We start from the raw sequence: 22,152 nt of genomic DNA on the forward strand, positions 1-22,152 counted from the left end.
TTAAGGACAATGTTGGCCTTGCCAGCAAAATTGACAGCCCATGACCAAAAAAACAATTCTCAGCGATTTGAGACCGAGTGCACAGAAAGACAGAGGAATTAAACGGGAATTTATATAAGCCAGGTTCTATTCTTAGTTGCTTTGATCATAGAATTTACAGTGCAGAAGGAGGCCACTCTGCCCATCGCGTCTGCACCGGCTCTTGGAACGAGCACACCACTTCAGCCCACATCACCCTATCCCCGGAACCCAGTGACCCCACCAAACCTAAGGGTAATTTAGCATGGCCAATCCACCTAACCTGCACATCTTTGGACTGTGGGAGGAAACCGGAGCAGACACAGGGAGAACGTGCAGACTCCGCAGACAGTGACCCAAGCCGGGAATCGAACCCAGAGCCCTTGATTTATTTCATGAGCCCTTTAAAACAGGACTGAAAGTAATTTAACCAGAATGACTAAGCGGTCAGGGAAGAGGCACGATATAGAGTTAGGATAACTTGATCCTTGATGGAAGTAACCAAGGGGTCCCGAGATTGTCCAGCAATTAAAATCTATCACTGGGGAATCAGAAGCATTGATTCTCCAAGAACAATTCTCGGATTCATCCTCCACTTTGAGGGGGTTCTGCACTGAGGATCACAGTCTTGATTAATTCCCTCGAAGGTGCGAATACAGCCCAAAACCAAGGCCGCATTTGATCTGAAGCATAGCATTGTCAGACTTCTTCCTCCAAACATAGGTTGGGAACTAACTCTGGGTTTGTGCAGTGCAACTTTAACTTCAACATTAACTAGAAAGCATTTCAGACCAGAACTGAGCTGTTTGGGTAAATGCACCCTTCAGTAGCCAGAGAATTTTACTTTTGCATTTTGCAGCTCTAAATACTTTAAGAAAATGAGCCATTTGCAATGGATCAAAGCATCTCAAAATCCATTTGAATATTCACACCGGGAAGAAACACCAAAATGAAATGAAATGAAAATGAAAATCGCTTATTGTCACGAGTAGGCTTCAATGAAGTTACTGTGAAAAGCCCCTAGTCGCCACATTCCGGCGCCTGTCCGGGGAGGCTGGTACGGGAATCGAACCGTGCTGCTGGCCTGCTTGGTCTGCTTTAAAAGCCAGCGATTTAGCCTGGTGAGCTAAACCAGCCAAAATGAGTGTCTTTAACATTAAGAATATCGTTTTGAGTTCAGTTCATGTATTCTTTTTAAACAATTCATTGCAATATCTATTATTGAGCGAAACAATGCAATGTTTCACTGTCGTTCAAGCAAACAAAAGTGGAAAGGGAAGTAAAGTAGTCCGTATCCTATACTGGAACGGGAGCACTCAGCACAGGATTAGCAGCTCTTTAATTCAAGATAAAAACGCACATCATCAGTGTAAAAGGGTATCAGTGGAACAATGTGTCAAAATAAGTGGATATCCATTCCCAAGTTAACTCATTTGGGTCCTATTGATTTCCTGTTTTAGTTCACATACAAAATTTATCCAATTAAAGTTATAACCACAACTGCACTGTCTCATCCACAATGGGACTAAGTACATCGGGGTGTTTGAGCCGTTCTCTGTAGTTAATAACTGTTCAGGTTGCAAACCTGCTCTTGAATTTCTCTCTGTATTAAACTCTTGGCAAAACTCTTAACAACAACTTGTACTTATGTAGCACTTTTAATGTAGCGTAGCAATGCCCTTCACAAGAACATTAACAGGCCCCGTCACCATCCACACAAGGGGCATTAGGACATGACCAAAAACCTGGGTGAAGAGGCAGTTTTAAAGTAACAGAGACAGGAGGCAGGGTCAATGGATACGTTTGAGGCAGAGGTAGATAGATTTCTGACTAACAAGGGAGTCAAAGGTGGTAGGCAGAATGTGGAGTCAAGACCACAGTCAGATTAGCCATAATCTTATTGTCCGGTAGACCAGACTCGAGGGGACGGACGGTCTACTCCTGCTCCCAGTTCCTACATTTTGTAGACAAGGGAGAGTGATGCCCAGGTGTAGGGGTGGAACTCCAGAGCTTGGGGCAGATGTAGCTGAGTGCCGAACTGCCAACAGTGCCCCAAAGGTAAGTGGGGATGAAGAAGAGGCCAGAATTGTAGAAGAGTTTTCGGAGGTTTTGTTATAGTGTAAGTCAAGGATGTGTTTATGTTTTATATTTGCTTGACATTTCTTACACTCTTACGTTCTCGTTGGTTGCTTGTTATTTTGTTATGTAAAACTTTAATAAACTTATTAAACACTTGGGGGGTGGGGCAGGGGCTGAAAGAAGGTTATCTCCACATGTTAAGCACTGTATCCCGAGGAGGGGCTTTGGCAGCACCAGCAATGAATAATGGATCAACGCCGGCAAAGTTGTCTCAGAGACTGACAATCACCCAGATCTCTTGACAATTTCTTTTGCTCTTTTCCTTAAGACTACCTTGAATTGTTGAAACACCCTCCACGAGCTCAGCTGGCTGGATGGACTGGACAACAGAGGGCACCTCAGTTTGATCCATCGACCAATCTCAGCAGGCTTCAGGCGTAGTTTGACATGACCAATCGCTGTTCAGTAAGCTCTGATGGAAGTGATGCCCCATGTGATCACACATCTCCTTAATACTCACAGCCTAAACTCTCACATTAATGGCGTTGAGGTAGTAGGTGACGGTCACTGTCTGTAACCCAGCTTGAATCAGACTGCTCGGGACAGGAGGGGAGAAAATTAACAAAACAGTTTGCCTTTTGGTTACGATTCACTCTAATTTTTTTCATGGCCTTCGTTTTTCTGCCATGTTGTCGGCATTAATTTAGCCCTGGCTCTGTTTTTCATCCCATCTCTCTTACAGCATAATTTATCTTCATTTACTCTGCGTTGACAGTTAAAGCATTGCAAATGGTTCAACAATCAGCTGTGAAATCTAACAGGTGATTTCCTCGGTATCATCATGTCAGTCCATGATGAAGATGGTGCCAAGGTTTCTGCAGGATATAGCAACCCACGGCAGAGTGCTCCAGAGCTAAAATCTACCGAGAGGTTAGCGTGGCTCAGCTGAAATCACCCCCTCCTCTGAACCCAGAGGTTGTGGGTCCAATTACACTCTAGAAAATTGGGCCCATCGTTCAGGTTGACTCAATCCACCTAACCTGCACATCTTTGGACTGTGGGAGGAAACCGGAGCACCCGGAGGAAACTCACGCAGACACAGGGAGGACGTGCAGACTCCGCACAGACAATGACCCAGCCGGGAATCGAACCTGGGATCCTGGAGCTGTGAAGCAACTGTGCTATCCATTATGCTACCGTGCTTCCCACTGTTACTGTGTTACATTGAGTAACAGGACTTCACTCAGGTATTCCGCTGTAGTAGCTTGTCCCACATCTTCGTTCAGACAGTCTGTAAAACTCTCAGCATCTTCAAAGATTTGTTGCTCGATCATAGCTCCCATGCCGATGAGTAACAGTAAATCATTGATAAATCTCAGTCCCATATCCGGACAGCTTTCAGCTCTAATTTAAGGATTAGTTAAGTTGGTGGACAGCCTGCTTCGATATGGAAGATTAGTTCAAGTTCAATCAGTTTACCTTTCTGAATGATAGGCACTTCAGATATCTCTTGGCTGTCGACCAACCATCACTGGACCCAGAAATACTTCCATGGAGTATATCAACTTCAGTGTCAAGCCCTGCTATTGCATCAATTTTAAGCCATCAAAGCAGCTTGTGAGTCACTCTTCTTGATGTTTGGAGGTCAGTCTGGATGGAGATGTTGTGCATTGTTCTTTCGTTATGAAGGCTGTAGCTGCACTGTTTTCTAATACACACGATAGGTAAAAGATAGCTATTTAGCGTAAATATTAAGCCCTAGTTTTAAATACCCATTTTAAATTAAGGATTTCAACACTCATAACCTCAGGTCATTTCAAAACATATAGCTTCAACGGAACAGAGACACAAAACAGCATGACACAGCATAATTCCATTATAGATTAAAACAGCACTGTTACTGAGCTAACAAATATATTTGCAAGGCAGTTTGACACTATACCTGTGCTGTACCATTTATCAAATCAAGGACATAGCTACGCCATAGTAATATGAAGGCACCATTGTTCACAATACGGATAACAGCTAAGTCAGAAGAAGACCAGTTCAAGCTGGTCGCGATAACAGCACAGAATCGCATTCCATAACATGCACAAATATTCAGACATGAAACATTTAAAACTAACATTGAAGATTGACAGCTAACCGTCAAATCAAAGTCATTTGATTCTCACCCAAACCAATTAGGATGACTTAGAGGTGTAGATAGATGGCTAAAGACTGATATGATTTTGTATAACCACGAGGGTCCGTACGGCCATCTTTATTCCGGAATCATCTATAATTTGATCTACTTTCACTTTTCCACTCACTCTTGAAGTAAATGCAAGCTGTTTTGCCGTAAGCAAGAAACAATTCTGTATTATTTGAAAGTTAAATTGTGTACATGTTACTTCTCTTTAAGTCCTTTTTGCTAGCCGGACTTATTAGAGAATACGATTTAAGTGATTCTCAATTGTAATCAAATAGAGGCAATAAACGATTCTTATTTGTATCTGAGAAGTTTTAACTCAAATTTCTACTGAGTTTTAGTGTTCACAAGTGCCACTAAATCCGCATGGTAGATCTCTACAACCCACCATTGCAGCAGGTTGGCGCAGTGGTTAGCGCTGGGACTACAGAGCCAAGGACCCGGGTTTGAATCCCGTGTAGAGTTTGCACATTCTCCCCGTGTCTGTGTTGGTTTCACCCCCACAACCCAAAAGGTGTGCTGGTTAGGTGGATTGGCCACGCTAAATTGCCCAATAATTGGAAAAAGAATAATTGAGTACTCTGAAAACCATTTTTTAAAAAAAGATTACACCCACCACAGCTCATTGCAGCAAACTGCAAATCATCACAGTTTTGACAAAACAAGATTTGTTAAAGTTCTTGTACTTTGGCTGTGTGGTGCAGCAGGACCTGTGTAACAGGACAAAGTTGCACCTAACAGTTAGTTGTGTGACAGTCATGGGCACTGGGTGTTCTAGTGCTAGTGGGGTGGCTACCCAGATTTGAACTTTCACAGTTGACCTCCGAAGGAAGTGTCAGTTCAGGCCCAGAAAAGTTTCGAGAAGGTTAGAAGGCGAAACAGTGAGAGTTGAAGAATTATGAAAGAGACAGAAGAAATAGAAAATTTCATAATTAGTCGCTTTGGAGCACGTAACTTGAGTAATTTTGGAAAAAAGAGATGGAGTTGAAGCTTTTCGTCTTGCACTAATTAAGAGAGATCCAAGAATACCAAATTTCAAAGGGAACAACAGCGCACGAGAAAAGGGTGCGGATTGGCTGGCAAGTCAATTCTGATTGGCCAAGGCATTGCCATGCAGAAGGCACCAGGGTACTATTGCCTTCCATGATTTTGTTTTAATTCAAAAAGGTGCAATGCGAGGACATGTTACTTTTGCCTGCAGAGGGCTGATCCCTTCATACAAATATATGTGGCTTTGAGCAAGTGTAAGTGATCCACATTGCGAGCCGGCTGATAATCTTACATTAGTTGGGAGTGTAATTCTCAGCACACTCAGGATTGTTCCCAATCACGGATTCACATCTAATTTTAGACATTATGTTCTGAGTTTGCAAACACAGACTGGTTGAGCACGGTCGATAATTTGCCTATTTCAAATAGACGAAGAGATGTGCTGTTTGATAAAATCCATCAGTTGTTGGGATATATGGCCTACGTGCCTGGCATCACATCAGCACTGATTTTCACTTGCCACATTATTCATTTGTGTGGTGGGCAGAACGTCTTTTTGGCTTGACGGCAGCATGTTAGTGGATAAATACCACCCATGTTGCATTGGAGCAGCATAAAATGGCTGCTTCCCCTGTTGCTCAAAGTTTTGAAACACCTTACCCTTCTATGATAATCTGAGGGAGGCTGGCCACATTTCCTGTCCAAATGTTGAGGCCTGAGGTTCGTTCATGAGTTTGAACAATATACAGCGAGCAATGATTTGAATTGGGAAGCCACTGTCCCACAGGATAGTTTTAATGCGTCCTACGTTTGCATTAAACTTGCGTGGTGACTCAATGTCTCCTGCTCTATTTAATAACCACTCACCAAAAAAATCCCAATGTAGTAGAGAACGAAGGAAAAGGACAAAAACAAAATGGCCGGGATTCTCTGATCCAAGATCACGCCGCCATCGCTCCCAGTGTCTTGTTCTGCATTACAAGCCAGCTGTCTTAGCCCACTGTGCCAATCCAGTCCATGATGTAGGCTTTAAGTTTAAAAAAATTGAGCCCCAGATGCAAGCCTGCCAAGTCTCCCAGAGTGTGGGATAGTAAAAAAAAATAAACCTGCAGAGTTTAAAGGAAGAAATCGCGCATTTTTTTAAAAAAATGACAAAGTTTGAAATGAAACTTAAGAAAAAGAGCAGCCACAATTGCGGGGATCCTGTCGAATCCAAAAAAGAAAGGGAAAATCAAAAACAAAGATACCGACAGCTGCAGACAACCTGAAGTAAAATAAAGTTACTGCACATGTAGCCTTAAAGGGGCAATGACTGTTAAAGCAATAATTACAAGAAGCAAAAAAAAAATTTCCATGGATCCAGACCCATTTTGGATAAGGAACTGGCTAAACCAGGCCCAAAAGTGGTAATCTCGGAGAAGAGAATGTTTAGTTTACAGGAGAATTACCGGATTAAATAAGAAATCAGAAGTATAAGTTGATAAGTTTTTATTTGTGTTTGGTTCATTTCCAGGTGATGTACTCAATGACACGAGATATTAGTCACTTTGACAGATATTTTAATTCCAGATTGAGGAGATCTAGCATACCCCAATATAGTGCGCTGGGCAAGAAAAGGCTCCAGAGAGAGGGCGACAGAAGAATCTTAAGAGGAGAGAGAAGGTCCCAAATGAGAGAGAAAATATTCAGCTAAGCCACAAGATGGTTACTGACCATGTCAGTGCAATGAAATGCAAGAACCAAAGAATATTATCAAGAAAGAGATAGGAGGGCACCTCGATAGAAATGGTCCCATTGAACGGACGCAGCATGGATTCATGAAGGGCAGGTCATGCTTGACGAATCTCTTGGAATTCTTTGAAGACATTTCAAGCAAGGTAGACAAAGGGAACCCAGTGGATGTGGTGTACCTAGATTTCCAAAAGGCCTTTGACAAGGTACCGCACAAGAGGCTGCTGCATAAGATAAGGATGCATGGTGTCAAGGGTAGAGTACAAGCATGGATAGAGGATTGGTTGTCTAACAGGAAACAAAGAGTGGGAATAAATGAGTGCTATTCCGGCTGGCAATCAGTGACGAGTGGTGTGCCTCAGGGATCGGTGTTGGGACCACAATTATTTACAATTTATATAGACGATTTGGAGTTGGGAACTACGTGTAAGGTATCCAAGTTTGCAGATGACACGAAGGTGTGTGGTAGAGCAAAGTGTACTGAGGACTGTAAAACCTTACAGAGGAACATTGACACATTGAGTGAGTGGGCAAAGGTCTGCCAGATGGAGTATAATGTCAATAAGTGTGAAATCGTGCATTTTGGTAGGAGTAACAATAGAACGGATTATGAAATGAAATGAAAATCGCTTATTGTCACGAGTAGGCTTCAAATGAAGTTACTGTGAAAAGCCCCTAGTCGCCACATTCCGGCGCCTATTCGGGGAGGCTGTTACGGGAATCGAACCGTGCTGCTGGCCTGCTTGGTCTGCTTTCAAAGCCAGTGATTTAGCCCTGTGCTAAACAGCCCCTTATTACTTAAATGGTAAAAAGCTGCAGCATGCTGCTATGCAGAGGAACCTGGGTGTACTTGTGCATGAGTCACAGAAGGTTGGTCTGCAGGTGCAACAAGTAATTAAGAAGGCAAATGGAATTTTGTCCTTCGTTGCGAAGGGGATTGAGTTTAAAAGTAGTTTATCTTAGGATTTGAATCCAGTTTTATTTAAATTACGGTTGCCGGTTGTTGGTGAGACATTGCTGAAACTCAGTAGAAATTCAAGTTAAAAACTTGTCAGGTGCAAATAAGAATTGTTTTATTGAAGTTCATTGGTTACAACTTGAAAATGATTTAAAAGGTAGTTTGTAGACAATTTGATTTTCTTCAAAGAATCACAGGAATTATCTTCTGAGGCAATAGCCTGAACACAACTTTAAAAGTCAAAGGCTGAAGTCAAAGTATGAAAATGAAATAGGAATACAGAACTCTTTTCTAATTCTCTTCCTTTACTCTCTCTCTCTCTCTCTCTCTTTCTGTCTTGTTCTCTTTGTCTCTTTCCTGTCTCTTTCTCTCTGTGTCTTTCTGACTTGTCTGTCTTCTTGCCTTCTAGTCTCTTGTCTCTAGTCTTCTTGCCTCTTGTCTCCTCGCCTCTAGTCTAAAATGGTGGCCAAATTATCCATGGATATACTCTTTGATATCTGTCTTAAGCGATCCGATCACACCCCAATATAATCCTAATTGGTTTAAGCTATATTCAAAACACATTTGATTTGATAAAAAGCCGTCCATCCTCCCAATGCAACGCCACTTCCAATTGTTGCTTATCTGCAACAATTAAAACATTATGTCATCTCATCATGCTATTATTTCGAAAATATAAATGAAACTGTATTTTGACACAGTTTAAAATGTTTCAGCTTGCATACGTTATGGAATGTGGTTCAGGCTGTTATCACAAGTGGCCAGAATTCAAAACAATGGAACCTTTGATTATACCACCTTAAAATCCATGGGATTTTGCTGCTGCCCTTGAAAGAATGTGATGTTTTTATCAGTGGTTCTGTTTTTCCCAAACACATGTCTGAGTTTGGAAGTTGTATATTTCTTTCATTTTAAAACTGGGATTTAATATTTCTGTCTTAAACAGTCTTCTTACCTATATTAAGTGTATTTAAAATACCTGACTTCTACAGCTAAACAGCCCCTTATTACTTAAATGGTAAAAAGCTGCAGCATGCTGCTATGCAGAGGAACCTGGGTGTACTTGTGCATGAGTCACAGAAGGTTGGTCTGCAGGTGCAACAAGTAATTAAGAAGGCAAATGGAATTTTGTCCTTCGTTGCGAAGGGGATTGAGTTTAAAAGTAGAGAGGTAATGTTGCAGTTGTACACGGTGCTGGTGAGGCCACACCTGGAGTACTGTGTGCAGTTTTGGTCTCCACACTTGAGAAAGGATGTGCTAGCACTAGAGGGGGTGCAGAGGAGGTTCACTAGGCTGATTCCGGAGTTGAGGGGGTTATCGCATGAGGAGAGGCTGAGTAGATTGGGATTATATTCACTGGAATTCAGAAGGTTGAGGGGGGATCTAATAGAAACATATAAAATTTTGAAGGGAATGGATAAGATAGAAGTAGAAAGGATGTTTCCACTGGTAGGTGAAAGTAGGACAAGAGGGCATAGCCTCAAGATTAGGGGGAGCAGATTTAGGACTGAATCAAGGAGGAACTTCTTCACTCAGAGGGTGGTTAAAGTATGGAATTCCCTACTGAAAGTAGTAGTAGACACTACTTCATTGAATATATTTAAAGTTAGGGTAGATGTTTTTTTGAAAAATAAAGGAATTACGGGATATGGCAAGAATGCGGGTAAGTGGTTCTGAGACCACAAAAAGATCAACCATGATCTTATAGAATGGCGAAGCAGGCTCGAAGGGCCGGATGGTCTATTTCTGCTCCAAGTTCTTATGTTCTTAATCTAGCGCAAAAGGAAAATACTGTTGAGAAGCAATCAAAAGGCTGCTTTTTTTTGAAAATGCTAACCCAGTACCCAAACTGCAACAGTAGATGGCAGTGCAGAGTGAGTAGATGGCTGTGAATGAAGGAAAGCGATGTGGTGAAACTCAAAGTAAAAGTGTGCAAAAGGTAAATGAAGCTGTCCGACAGGGAAATGTTCACAGTGTGGAACTGGAAGATTTGAAGCACAAGATTCAAGCAAACACATGATAAACTGAAGTCTTCACTGCACCAAGCTGTTCGAGATCTGAACAAACTTCAAAGACGACACAAAGGTACCAGGAGGAAATAATGACCCTCAACTCCACAGTTGGCAAACCAAAGTGAGAGTTTGAAACACACAACCAGATATCCAGCCAGGCACGAGAGCAGGCAGAAAGGCAGACAACAGGATGTTGCAACCCTGAATGACTGCTTGAAGAATCAGTACGTAGCCATGAGAGAAGACGAGGAGCTAAAAAGAACGTTGAATATTACTTCAGAAAAATCTGCAACAAAACAATGCCCAGAGTGAGTTGACAAGCGAGCAACAAGAAAATAAACGGGATCATGACAGGGATAATATCCAGTGCAATGAATCCCTACACAGGTGATCCAGACATTTTGTGCACCTGATGATTAGATCACTATTGAACAGCTGTGTATGAAGACCATTAGGATTCTTCAGAAAGCGTAAACATGCAATGCTGGTGATGTACGAAAGAATAGCCTGAAATATAAAATGGATTATTTATGAGGCAAGGTAAGCTTCCGTTCTCCCAATCTAGGGTGAAGATTATGAAGACCTTGTCCTGGTACATGAAGTGTTAATGGTCAGAGATAAGAGGAACCCCAGAATATCAGTTAAAGATTGTCAGGCTAGCAAACCCTCACAAAATAAATACACCAGCGAGAAGTTACCTGAAAAGCACAGCTCTCAGAATAAAACTTTGACTCAAAAGCATGATATGTATGTCGTAATCTACCAATTGATGTCAAATGTATTCTTTTGCAGTTGGTAGGCAGAGTGGTGGAGAAAGCTTGCTTGACCAAAGAGCTGCTCTAGCCATTCACTTTGCTGGGGTAATGCCACACAAATAAAATTACACTGAAGCAAGAGCATTAATATTCATAACATTAATAGACATTGAACTTCTCAATTGAGAGGAAATAAAGCGAAGCTCTTTCAATTCCTTTCAAATGTCATCAGATTTGAGGAGAATGGTGAGGAAGGTTATGTGCAAAGCACAGTCTAAAAAGTTGCAAATTAACTAATGGCTCTCCTGCAAGCAGACTGAAAAATGGAATGCCGGGTGCTCGGTGAAAAGAGACAAACATGCGTAATTTATTTTTACTGCGATTGGAATTGAAATCATAGGGGCAGTAAAAATGTGTTTTCTTTCCCTCCATGCATTTTTGAGAACTGGAATACCTGCCTGCAAGTCAACTCACATAGTTCTACTTTATATTCTCAGCTTTCAATTGTAAAACGAAGCAATCTTGTTTTATAAACAGTTGCTGCGGGCGATTGATAATTTTACTGCACCACCTTGTACAGATGTCTGGAATCCAAAACAGCAAACAAGCCGCTATCGGCAATCCTGAGCTTTAAATGAAATGTTTGTTTTCTACATCTATATGTGGTCTGGATAATAAAAACCAACGTCCATTTAATTTTCTCAGTGACTAGTTAATTGTGAGCATCTGGTGGGCTGGTTGAATGCTTGTATTGAATGCAGTCTCGTCATCCCCTTTTATCATTTCTGTAATGCAAGAAAATCTACCCCTTCACCATACGGTTCTTTTCTATTTTCTCTCAACTTTGGTTCCCTCAGTTCTGCTGTTTTCCAAAGCCATTTTCCCAATCCACTTTTCCTTGCACTGCCCCACTCTGACTCTCATTTCCTCGATTGTTTTTTAAAAAAAAGCTTTCCTCCACCGGCAGTGTTTCTCTCTTTATATGGTCTTGATTTCTGCTTGGTTTACTTTCCCTGCAATCCCCCTTTTCCTTGGTTCATGTATGCTCAACGCCCAACTCTCTCGCTCTTTACTCTCGACATAATCCTCCAGATTGGATCTTCCCATTTCTCTGCGATCTCTTAAATGTCACTCTTCTGCTATTGCTCTTCCGCAAACCCAAAGTTCTCTTCTGCCAGACTGAATCAAATGCAACAATTGGATAGATTCAATCATGCTGTGTTGCGTGCCGCCCCAGAATCAGTGTGGCAATGAAGTGCAATGGAATGTTTTAGAACGATCCATCAATGTGCAGCATTATGTCAGTTTTGGATCAATATGATGGTGTGTATTGGGTCACAGCCTATCCAATTAATTCAAGAGGAAGCTCGATATTTTTATGGCTTATACATGGTGAGGCCATGTAATCCAACATGCTCCACTTGAATAAAAAAGTAATAAAAATAAAGATAATAATAAAGGCCTGGAAAATATTTCAATTTGTAGTGTGATGCCTGTAATGCATTCTGACCACCCGCCACCCCACCTTGAGTCAATGCCATACTTTGTTGATCTAGAACTATATGCTATTCCCCCAATGAATAGTTTTGTGAATACCGCAAACACAGTAAAAGAACATTAGTACAACACAAATTTTGGGTGCAGCCAAATCTTAATTAAAAAAGTAAGGGCAGAATTTTAAAACCTTCTTCAGGCTTAAATTATTAAAAGGGATTTATTTCAGGAATGAAGAACAGGCAAATAATCAACAGTAATATATTACTGGTTTTGTGAAGGGTAAGTCGTGCCTCACTAACTTGATCAAGTTTTTTTGACAAAGTGACAAAGATGATTGATGAGGGGAGGGTGGCGGATGTTGTTTATATGGACTTCAGTAAAGCCTTTGACAAGGTGCCACATGGCAGACTGGTACGTAAGGTGAAGTCACGCGGAATCAGAGGTGAGGTGGCAAGAATGATACAGAACTGGCTCGGTCACAGAAGGCAGAGGGTAGCAGGAGAAGGGTGTTTTTCTGAATGGAAGGTTATGACTAGTGGTGTTCAACAGGGATCGGTGCTGGGGCCTCTGTTGTTTGTAGTATACATAAACGATTTGGAGGAAAATGTAGCTGGTCTGATTAGTAAGTTCACGGATGACACCAAGATTGGTGGAGTGGCAGATAGTGTTGAGGATTGTCAGAGGATTGTCAGAGGGCATAGATAGGTTGGAGACCTGGGCAGAGAAATGGCAAATGGAGTTTAATCCATGGACAAATGTGAGGTAATGCATTTTGGTAGGTCTAACATAGAAGGGAAATATACACTAAATGGCAAAACTATTAGGAATATAGAAAGTGAGAGAGATCTGGGTGTACAGGTCCACAGATCTTTGAAAGTGGCAACACAACTGGCCAAGGTAGTCAAGAAAGTTTATGGAATGCTTGCCCTCATTGGACGGGGCATCGAATATAAAAACTGGCAAGTCAGTCTAGAGTAGTATATAACGTTGGTCAGGCTGCACTTGGAATATTCCGCACAATTCTGGTCACCACACTACCAGAAGAATGTGGAGGCTTTGGAGAGGGTGGAGAGGAGGTTTATCAGGATGTTGCCTGGAGGGAGGGTGTTAGCTATCCAGAGCATGAATAGACTTGGACTATTTCATTAGAACGATTGAGGTTGAGGGGCGACCTGTTAGAGGTCTGCAAGATTATGAGGGGCATGGAGAGAGTGGATCGGCACGCACTCTTTCTCAGGTTGGAAGGGTCAGTCACTAAGGGGCATAAGGTTTAAGGTCTGTGGGAAAGGTTTAGAGGAGATGTGCAAGGCAGGATTTTTTACACAAAGGTTGGTGAGTACCTGCAACGCGCTGCCAGGGAAGGTTGTGGAAGCAGATACATTAACGGCATTCAAAGGCATCTCAACAAATACATGGATAGGATGGGTATAGAGGGATACGGCATTAGGACGTGCTGAGGGTTTTGGCCAAGCGTAGTATCATGACCGGTACAGGCTTGGAGATCCGAAGGACCTGTTCCCGTGCTATATTGTTCTTTGTATGCATATTTCTGACACTGCAGAGATCCTGCTGGGAAGTTCGTTGAAAGAAAAAAATCAAAGAACACAATCTACTACTAATCTGGGATAGCGGGATTGTCATCTGAGTATAGACTAAATCGGTTAGGATTATATTCATTGGAGTTTAGAAGAGGGCGAGGTGACCTCATAGAAACAGGATTAGACAAAGTAGATTCAGCAAGAATATCCCGATGGTGGGGAAGTCCAGAACTAGGGGTCATTGTTTGAGGATAAGGGGTAAACCTTTTAGTACTGAGGTGAGGAGAAATTTCTCACCCAGAGCGTGGTGAATTTGTTGAATTCGCTCCACAAAAAGTAGCTGAGGCAAAATGTTGTGTACTTTCAAGAAGGAATTAGATATAGCTCTTGGGGCTAAAGGGATCAAAGGATATGGGGAATGGGAAGGTGGGATCAGGGTATTGAACTTGATGATCCGCCATGATCATAATGAATGGCGGAACAGGTTCGAAGGGCAGAATGGCCTCCTCCTGCTTCTATTCTCTATATTTCTATTCTTTGGTAGAATTATTTGATGTGTTCAGTGTTTCTTTGAGATTGAGTGCACTTTCTCATAGGAATTCGGAATTGATTCTCGGATTCAAATAGCTGCAGGTCCTAAGTAATCTACAAGAGTTGTTACTTCAGCTCTTCCACGAGAGAAATAACCATGTAGAAGAACACCTGCCTGTTTAAAAAAAATTCAATTTTCTAACATGATAGACATCTTCTGATTAGACAGTGTGAATCTAAATGAGAAAAAAGCCACAGGAACTTCTTTAGCTTTGCATGTGTACAGCCTAATAAAAAATAGTGCAGGCCCCTCGTCAAATAAGTAAAAATCTCTTTGCTTTTCAAAACAAAAGTGTTTCATTCCAGTCGCTTAAGAATCAGAGTCACTTCAGGAGACGAAGTTGAAAATTGCTGATAAAAATATTTGCTAAGATTTTGATCTTTACTTAAAAAAAGGAATGTTTGGGCTGCACAATTGAACAAGATGTTATCTTGGTACGAAAGATTACTTTTTAATAAGTAGAGCAGAAAAATAATTTAAATGATGATGCTCAATCTGTCAGGAGTGCTTTAATGGTTTTCAGATATCTATTCAGGCTGGAAGGAAAATGCAAGCTTATTCAGCAGGTGGCTGATCTCCAAGTACTTCGAATAACAATTCAGAGTAACACACGAGTGTGTGGGGGAAACAAAATGCACATTTACAATGAAGCCTGAAAGGGTTCCTTATTCCCCTGCTCCCACCTGCCAGTGAGGCTATGTGAGCAGGTGAAAAATAACGTTTATTTGGCGGATGAATCATTATTTATTGTAAGCTCTGAACTACCAGTAGTGCCCACCTTGCTCTAATGATCCACATCCTCTCCCTTCTTGCACATCCTCCCCATGCTCTAGAGATTCCCAAGTGAGACTTTCTCGTTCTGCAGACACTGGTGGGTGTCGATGAATAGGGACGAGATACCATCTGCGATGACCAACATCAAATGGTCTCCAGACTGGCATCTTCCAAGTCTTCACCGTTTTTCCTCCTCGTCACATCAAAATAATGGGGACACATTTCTGGAGGCAAATACAGCACTCGGACCAGAGCGGGGTAAAATATAGCAGCAAATATCTGGACTCAAACCCAAAGTACTATCAAGATTAGAATGTAGATAAGGGAACACTAACTTTGAGGAGGCGAGGTGGCACAGTGGTTCGCCCTGCTGCCTCACAGCGCCAGAGATGGGATTCAATTCCAACCTTGGGTTGTGTGGAGTTTGCATTTTCCCCCTGTCTTGGAGTGGGTTTCCTCTGGGTGCTCCGGTTTCCTTCTGCAGTCCAAAGGTGTGCAGGGTACATGGATTGGCCATTATAAAATTTCTCTTTAGTGTCCAAGGATGTGTAGGTTAGATGAGGTATGGGGAAAAGACAGGAGTGGGTCTATGTAGGTGCTCTTTCAGAGGGTTGGTGCAGCTTTGACAGGCTAAGTGGCTTTATTATGCACTGCAGGGATTCTATGGTTCACTGGGAACACGTAAACTGGCCTCCTCGGCGTTCTCCACCTCAGTGACTCGTTGCCGCAGCTCCGAGCAGCACATCTTCAGCGGCTTTAATTACTGGGAAGGGAATGTGATAGATATAGCATGGAAGCAGATGGGAATGGGGCGGAGGAGATCACCATATCTCCTGGAATCTATTTAAGTTTGGCAGTGCAGCAAATGCTGGCAGGCGTTAAAGGCAATTGGCAGTTCATTAGATGGCGAATTGTCCTTGTGCTAATTGTGCCCTGAAAGCGATGTGCTTCAGATATTTAATACTCCAATAGTCTTAATTGAAAAATGTGTCAGGCTTGCACTATACTGCTGCTGTTGGGCTTTTAATGGTTTGCCCTAAGATGATGCCTGTGCTCCAAGATATGAGCTGATAAAAGCTCCCTTGCGCTCGGTTGAATCTCCCTAAAAACCAGCAGCTTTATGCCCTGTCGCAGCTTCTTTGAAGTCAGGATGCGGAGCTAAATCGCTGGCTTTTAAAGCAGACCCAGCAGGCCAGCAGCACGGTTCGATTCCCGTACCAGCTTCCCCGGGCAGGCGCCAGAATGTGGCGACTAGGGGCTTTTCACAGCAACTTTATTGAAGCCTACTCGTGACAATAAGCGATTTTCATTTTCATTTAATTTCATCAGGGGCTCCGTTCATGTTTTGTTGACCTGAGAGCAGCTGTTTAATACATTTTGTTATTGAACTGAGATACAGCTTTCATGGCTGCTTTGTGAATCTCCTTCCTTTCCTTGTTCTAATTTTTAAGGCCTCCAGCCTTTTCTTATATCGCAGTCGGTTGCCACCTTGTCGTAGGTAAACCTTTTTCCTTTGATAATTTCATTTCTGGGCTGCTTACAATCTCATCAAGGTGAAGCAGCAGCCAACCAACTAATCCCTCGTATGTCCAGAACATCCATGGTTTTCAAAGCAAATGAGTTCACGGAAGAGCTCTGCTCTTCTCCCCTTTATCAATCATGCAGCAGGCTTCTCCCAATTCATTATTGATCCCAAAAGGGGCAACTTCAGCAAAAAAAAAACTTTGGTTCTAAACCTGGCTTAACTACAATGAGACTTCCCTAAATTTCAGCCTCTTTATTCTGCCCACTCAAAGTCGGAAAAAACCTGGTATAATTATGTTCATTTTCTTTTCTAATGTTATTCAGTTTACACATAAATTTGTTCATACGGTGGATCACGCAACTCAATTGGGTCAGTTGACGGCAGTATAAAAGCCGAAAGCAATCGATGTTGCGATCTGGAATCTGGAAAGCAGAGATGGCGGAGGCAGAGTCTGTTGTATCTTTCAAATAGGAACTGGACATTTATCTGAAAAGGTAATACTTGCAAGGTTGTGGGAAGAGGCAAAGGAGTGGTTTTAAGTGAATAGCGCTTTTAAAGAGCCAGCACAGGTGTGATTGGTTGAATGGCCTCGTTGTATGCCGTATGATTCGGCGATTTTTTTTTTCACTGCTTATTCTCTGTCAGGTGCTCTGAATGTCTAGTTGTTTAACTACAATTTATATGCATTTCCACCTCATTGGATTGTGACAGGATATACTTCCAAGTTTGTATGAAAGAGCATGAATGTCCCAGCCAGGCAGCGGCCAATCTTCAATATTAGCACAGCTCATATTGCAGGGCCAGTGAGTTCTAACTCAGTCGGTCATGACATTAGCGTTTCACTCTGCCCCATTCGATTCAACCCACATTTTTGTCAGCTCGCATTTTACAATGTGTGGTGTGCGGATCACCTATTCCCTCAGCCTGTGCCCTTGGAGACAGCTGCAGATTGTTCCCTCACTGTGGAGATTTCCATTCTGTATGGATCAGTGCGATATTCCCCAGTGTTAAACAGTGGATTGACAGATAACGGCCTGGACTCTTCAAAAACACGGCTAAGCGTTGACCCCGGCGTAAACACTGGAGTGTTAAACGCCGGCGTCAACGGGCCTCTTGGCCCAGCGATTCCGTGGCCCACAGGGGGCCAGCACGGCGCAGGAGTGCTCCGCGCTGCTCCAGCTGCCGTGCGCGGACCTGCACTGCTTGCCGCGGGTCCACGCGCTGGCGCCATGCAACCTGGAGGAGCCAAACAGCGGGCCGGCGCGGATGAAGGTAGGCCCCCCCAGATCGTGCACGCCCGACGTTCGGTGGCCCCTGATCGCAGGCCTGGCCGTCGTGGAGGCCCCTCCCCCCCCAGAGACTGATCCTCCCGCCCCCCCCCCCCTCCCCCCCCCCCCAAACCAGGACAGCTACCACAGCCGCGACGCCTAGCTCCCACTGGGTGGAACCATATTTGAACCACTCCGGCGGGAACTCGGTCGGTTGACCGCGGAGAATCGACGCCGGGGCCTCTTTCAACGGCCCCCGACTGGCGCTGCGTTGACCGTGCGCGCGCGACTGGCGGCGATTCTCCAGTCACCGGAGAATCGAGTCCCGGCATCGGATCAGATTGCGGGTCTGAGGCCACATTCTCCGCCCCCGCGCTGAGCACCATTTTGGCGTGGAGGATCAGAGAATTCCGGCCACCATCATACGCTGAGCACCCTCCGGAGGCCAGGACCTTTGTATCGCTACATTGGTTTGATCGCTGTAACATCTGGTGTAGGTTCAGCAGCTGTCGATTCCGCTAAGATGTAAACATTCTCCCCAAATCGTTACTGTGCTGAATGGAGAGGTGTCAGAGCCACAGTGAAAACAAAAATGAGTGAGGAAAAATACGTCTGGAACTGGGAGTTCTAAGCACGTTTTTAAAATTCAATATTTCCAGCAACATCTAGAGGATTTTAAGTCTAAGGTTATTACTACAGGCTGTTTAAAATCAATAGGCAGCTCTCAAAGCAAAAGCAAATTCAGTGGTGGCTAAATAATTACTCCAATAAAAATAAAGATTAATTCAGAATGACCTTGTGTCCGCACCAATGAATTGTGTCAACAAATTAAACCACATAATCATTGTGATCCAGCCATTAATAAATTTTAAAACATGATTTGCTACATTTCCCTTATTATTTCTGCATTCAATAGTGTTATCATATTTGTGCCTGACGTTCCAATTATGGTAATTACACTTAAGCAGTCATGGGTAGGCAAATCAATAGTAGTACATGGTTATCCAGGGTAGAAAACCAGACAGGCATTCAGTCTGTTATTAGACATACAATGAATTTAAAGCCATGCGATAGAATCATTGCCTTTCGCTCCCTTCCTTTGTTACTTCTCCCCCCATTTTGTATCACATTATATGCATTGCTCGGTCATTTTCTGATGCTCATTGCAGATCTATGAGTAAAGTCTGTGCCAGAGGGTGCGGGATAGTGAAAGCCAACCTAGTCCATTCATTCAAGAAGCCACTCCAACCATTCCGTACTCATTTGCAAGATAAATTAGATTATAAATGATTCTAGGGTTTTCACCTCCAATGATCTATCTGGGGGTCCATTCTACTCTGCATGAAGAACCTTTTGGTCAGACTTTGCTCAGCGTTCCTTGCCAAAGGGTGTCACAGAGAGGCCCCACGTCTTCCAGAGTGCACCATGATAGCAGTAGTGCAGAAATCAATCAGAGAGACAAGCTAGCCAATGTTCCGCCCAAGGATTTGATACTTCAAACAGAAAGTATGGATCAAGCACAAAATTGACTGATAAGAGTTTAGTTTTATTCATATAGGGTCTAGTTGAATGTATATCACCAATAAGCAAAATATTAAGAGTAGTCCTGAATGTGGGAACTCAGTCATTTCTCATATAATGAATTAACCATTGTATTCCATTGTATTCAATGCTGAGAACAGAGTACTCCTTGTGTAATCAACTAATCAATTTTAAGTTAGATCTCCGCCAAGCTATGAAATATGGCAAAGCATGAGAAATACATTAATGGTAGCTCAGTACTTTTACTAATGCTGCGTACACAAACTCTAAGCTAGTTTTGATAGGCATCAATCAATCTCAAGTAATGTCCAATGTTTGATTAACAAGTTACCCTGCAAGTAACAGACATTCATTTGAATAAACCGGGAGGTCTCAGCTAAAAATCAGAAGCCAATGGATGCAAAGGAGGGGTTAAACCACAGATAAGGATTCCCCTAAATATAGGACCTCGTGGTTCAGGTTTCTTGTTCCTGAATTCTTGAATCATGAATCCATTTTATTTGTGTTTAGTGATTTCTTTTGCCACGTGCTTGACTTTTTAATGTATTGTTTGATATTTAATTTCTAAGTTTTAATCAGTTTGTACTCGCCCATGGGCCAAGTTCTTATTCAAGTGTATACCAGTGAAGTGACTAACTATAAAGACTTTTAAAAATGACTCCACCAACCGGACTCCCGGGCCTGGATTCTCCGATTTTGCAACTATGTCCGGAGAAAGCCTCTGGTCTTTCAACCAAAACGTTGGCGCCGCATCCGAACCAATGCTCCGCCCAGTGGGGGGCTAGCAGCCACGTCACGTAATGCCGCCGGCTTTACCTGCAGATATGTACGTAGAATGGCCAGATCTGTGGCTGCGCATGTGCGCGGCGGCAGCCGCACCGTACAACAATGCGCCGTCTACGCGTAGACCCGGCCTGCCAGATAGTGGCCCCCTGTAATTCCCTGCGCTACTCCTGGCCCCCGCCAAAACCCCTCCTGCCAGTCGAATGGCTGACCCCCCCCGCCGACTATGGCGGCGCTGGACACAGTCCGCAGCCGCCAAGCCAGGTTCACAAAAGTTTTTTTTTATAAATTTAGAGTACCCAATTGTTTTTTCCAATTAAGGGGCAATTTAATGTGGCCAATCCACCTAACCTGCACATCTTTGGGTTGTGGGGGCGAAACCCACGCAGACACGGGGAGAAGGTGCAAACTCCTCTCAGACAGTGACCCAGGGCCGGGATTCGAACCCAGGTCCTCAGCGCCGTAGGCAGCAATGCTAACCACTGTGCCACCGTGCTGCCCTGGGTTCACGAAAGTTGAGAGGACTTTCCCACAGCGTCGGGAAGTTGGCCCATCGGCGGTAGAGTATCGGGGGAGGGCCTCAGGTGATGTCCTGTGGCCACCCCAACGGCGAGCGGCGTCCACCTTGAGGGGGCGGAGCATCAGAAAAACTGCGCTGTCCCGATTTAGGCATAGAAACGGATTCTCAGGCCGATCGACGAACACGATTCATATGGGGAGAAGGAAACCAATAAGAGTATCTATTAATTGGCAAGCCAGCCAGGAGCTCTAGAGGTGTACACATTGCAATCTCCCTGACTAAAGAATAGTCCACGACTTGATGTCCAGGCTTAGGAAAAATTGAAGGAAAAAGCATCGGAGTTCAAATGGCAGCCGAAAACCTGCCTACAATTTCCAAGGGCGGCCACGCACCGCGGGTTATTTCAGCTGAAGAAACGGACCAGATGGTCCTTGGTAGTAATGGGTCAGATTCGAAAGAGAAACAAGATTATGGCGAGATCACAATATGATCACGAATTAAAAAGCATGAAAGAACAATTCCGAGCAGAGCAATCTGTGTGTTTTGTTTGTTTATGTGAATGTTCGTACAGTCATATTATCGTTAAGGTTTATCGTTCTGGGGAATTAACCTTGTCTGGAGTTTTTTTAATTACAGACATTCTTGGAACTTTTCAACAGAAGTACAAGGACACAGAGTAATCCATTTGTTGTTTTAAAGGATTTGTAATGTTTTGCCGCTTGTGTGTGAATGATATTCGTGTGACAGAGTCAAACAATATTAAGCACAATTGAAGTGACAGGGTAAATTATATGGATAAGAAGAAGTAAGGGCCTGGTAGCAAGTAAACCTGGTGTGGAGTACCCAAAAGGTGGATACAGATAATTGGAGAGCAGGAGAACATTTTAAATACATACATGATGTTATTTTGAATGATATGGAGTGAGATGATCTGCAAGCGGGGAGTGCCATAGAGACCATAGAACATAGAACAGTACAGAGAAACCAAAAACAGAGAAATTAATTTTCTCCCTGCACAGAACACCCTACTCAAGGGCTAGAGAAAGAAAGTGACCAAGAATAATAATGAGATCAGGGGTTGAAGAGCAAGATCTCACACTCTGAACATCCACCAAGACAGATATGAAATGGTAATCACTTGACCAGATGGGGACGGAGAAAGGGGGCGGAGTTTAGCACGCTGGGTCTAAAGGACCCACAAGGAGGAACTGACATATGTATGCACTGCAAAATGCTGCCTAGAATCGACAAAACCCCAGGCTGGGTAGTCTGACAAGCCATGCAGAGATTGATTGCTCAAGATTATGTCAGGAGCTCCACAGACTTCGTATATTTAAAGGCTTGTAATACTTTATCAGCTTGCCCATTCCAGTGTTGAA

At 43.2% G+C, this 22,152-nt stretch overlaps 1 protein-coding gene and 1 long non-coding RNA gene across 3 annotated transcripts in view; one reads left to right on the forward strand and one right to left on the reverse strand.

Moving 5' to 3' along the window:
• Positions 1 to 22,152, reverse strand: part of pot1 (protection of telomeres 1 homolog) — a 280,862-nt gene that overhangs the window by 89,444 nt on the left and 169,266 nt on the right. The gene's annotated exons all lie outside the window — the stretch shown is intronic.
• LOC119955057 overlaps positions 17,075 to 22,152 on the forward strand; it is a 221,798-nt gene continuing 216,720 nt past the window's right edge. For both annotated transcript variants that reach the window (XR_005458375.1, XR_005458376.1), the window contains exon 1: positions 17,075 to 17,154. This is a non-coding gene — a long non-coding RNA (uncharacterized LOC119955057). The remainder of the gene's footprint in view (positions 17,155 to 22,152) is intronic.

This window comes from Scyliorhinus canicula, chromosome 20 (genome assembly GCF_902713615.1).
Source record: "Scyliorhinus canicula chromosome 20, sScyCan1.1, whole genome shotgun sequence".
NCBI lineage: Eukaryota > Metazoa > Chordata > Chondrichthyes > Carcharhiniformes > Scyliorhinidae > Scyliorhinus > Scyliorhinus canicula.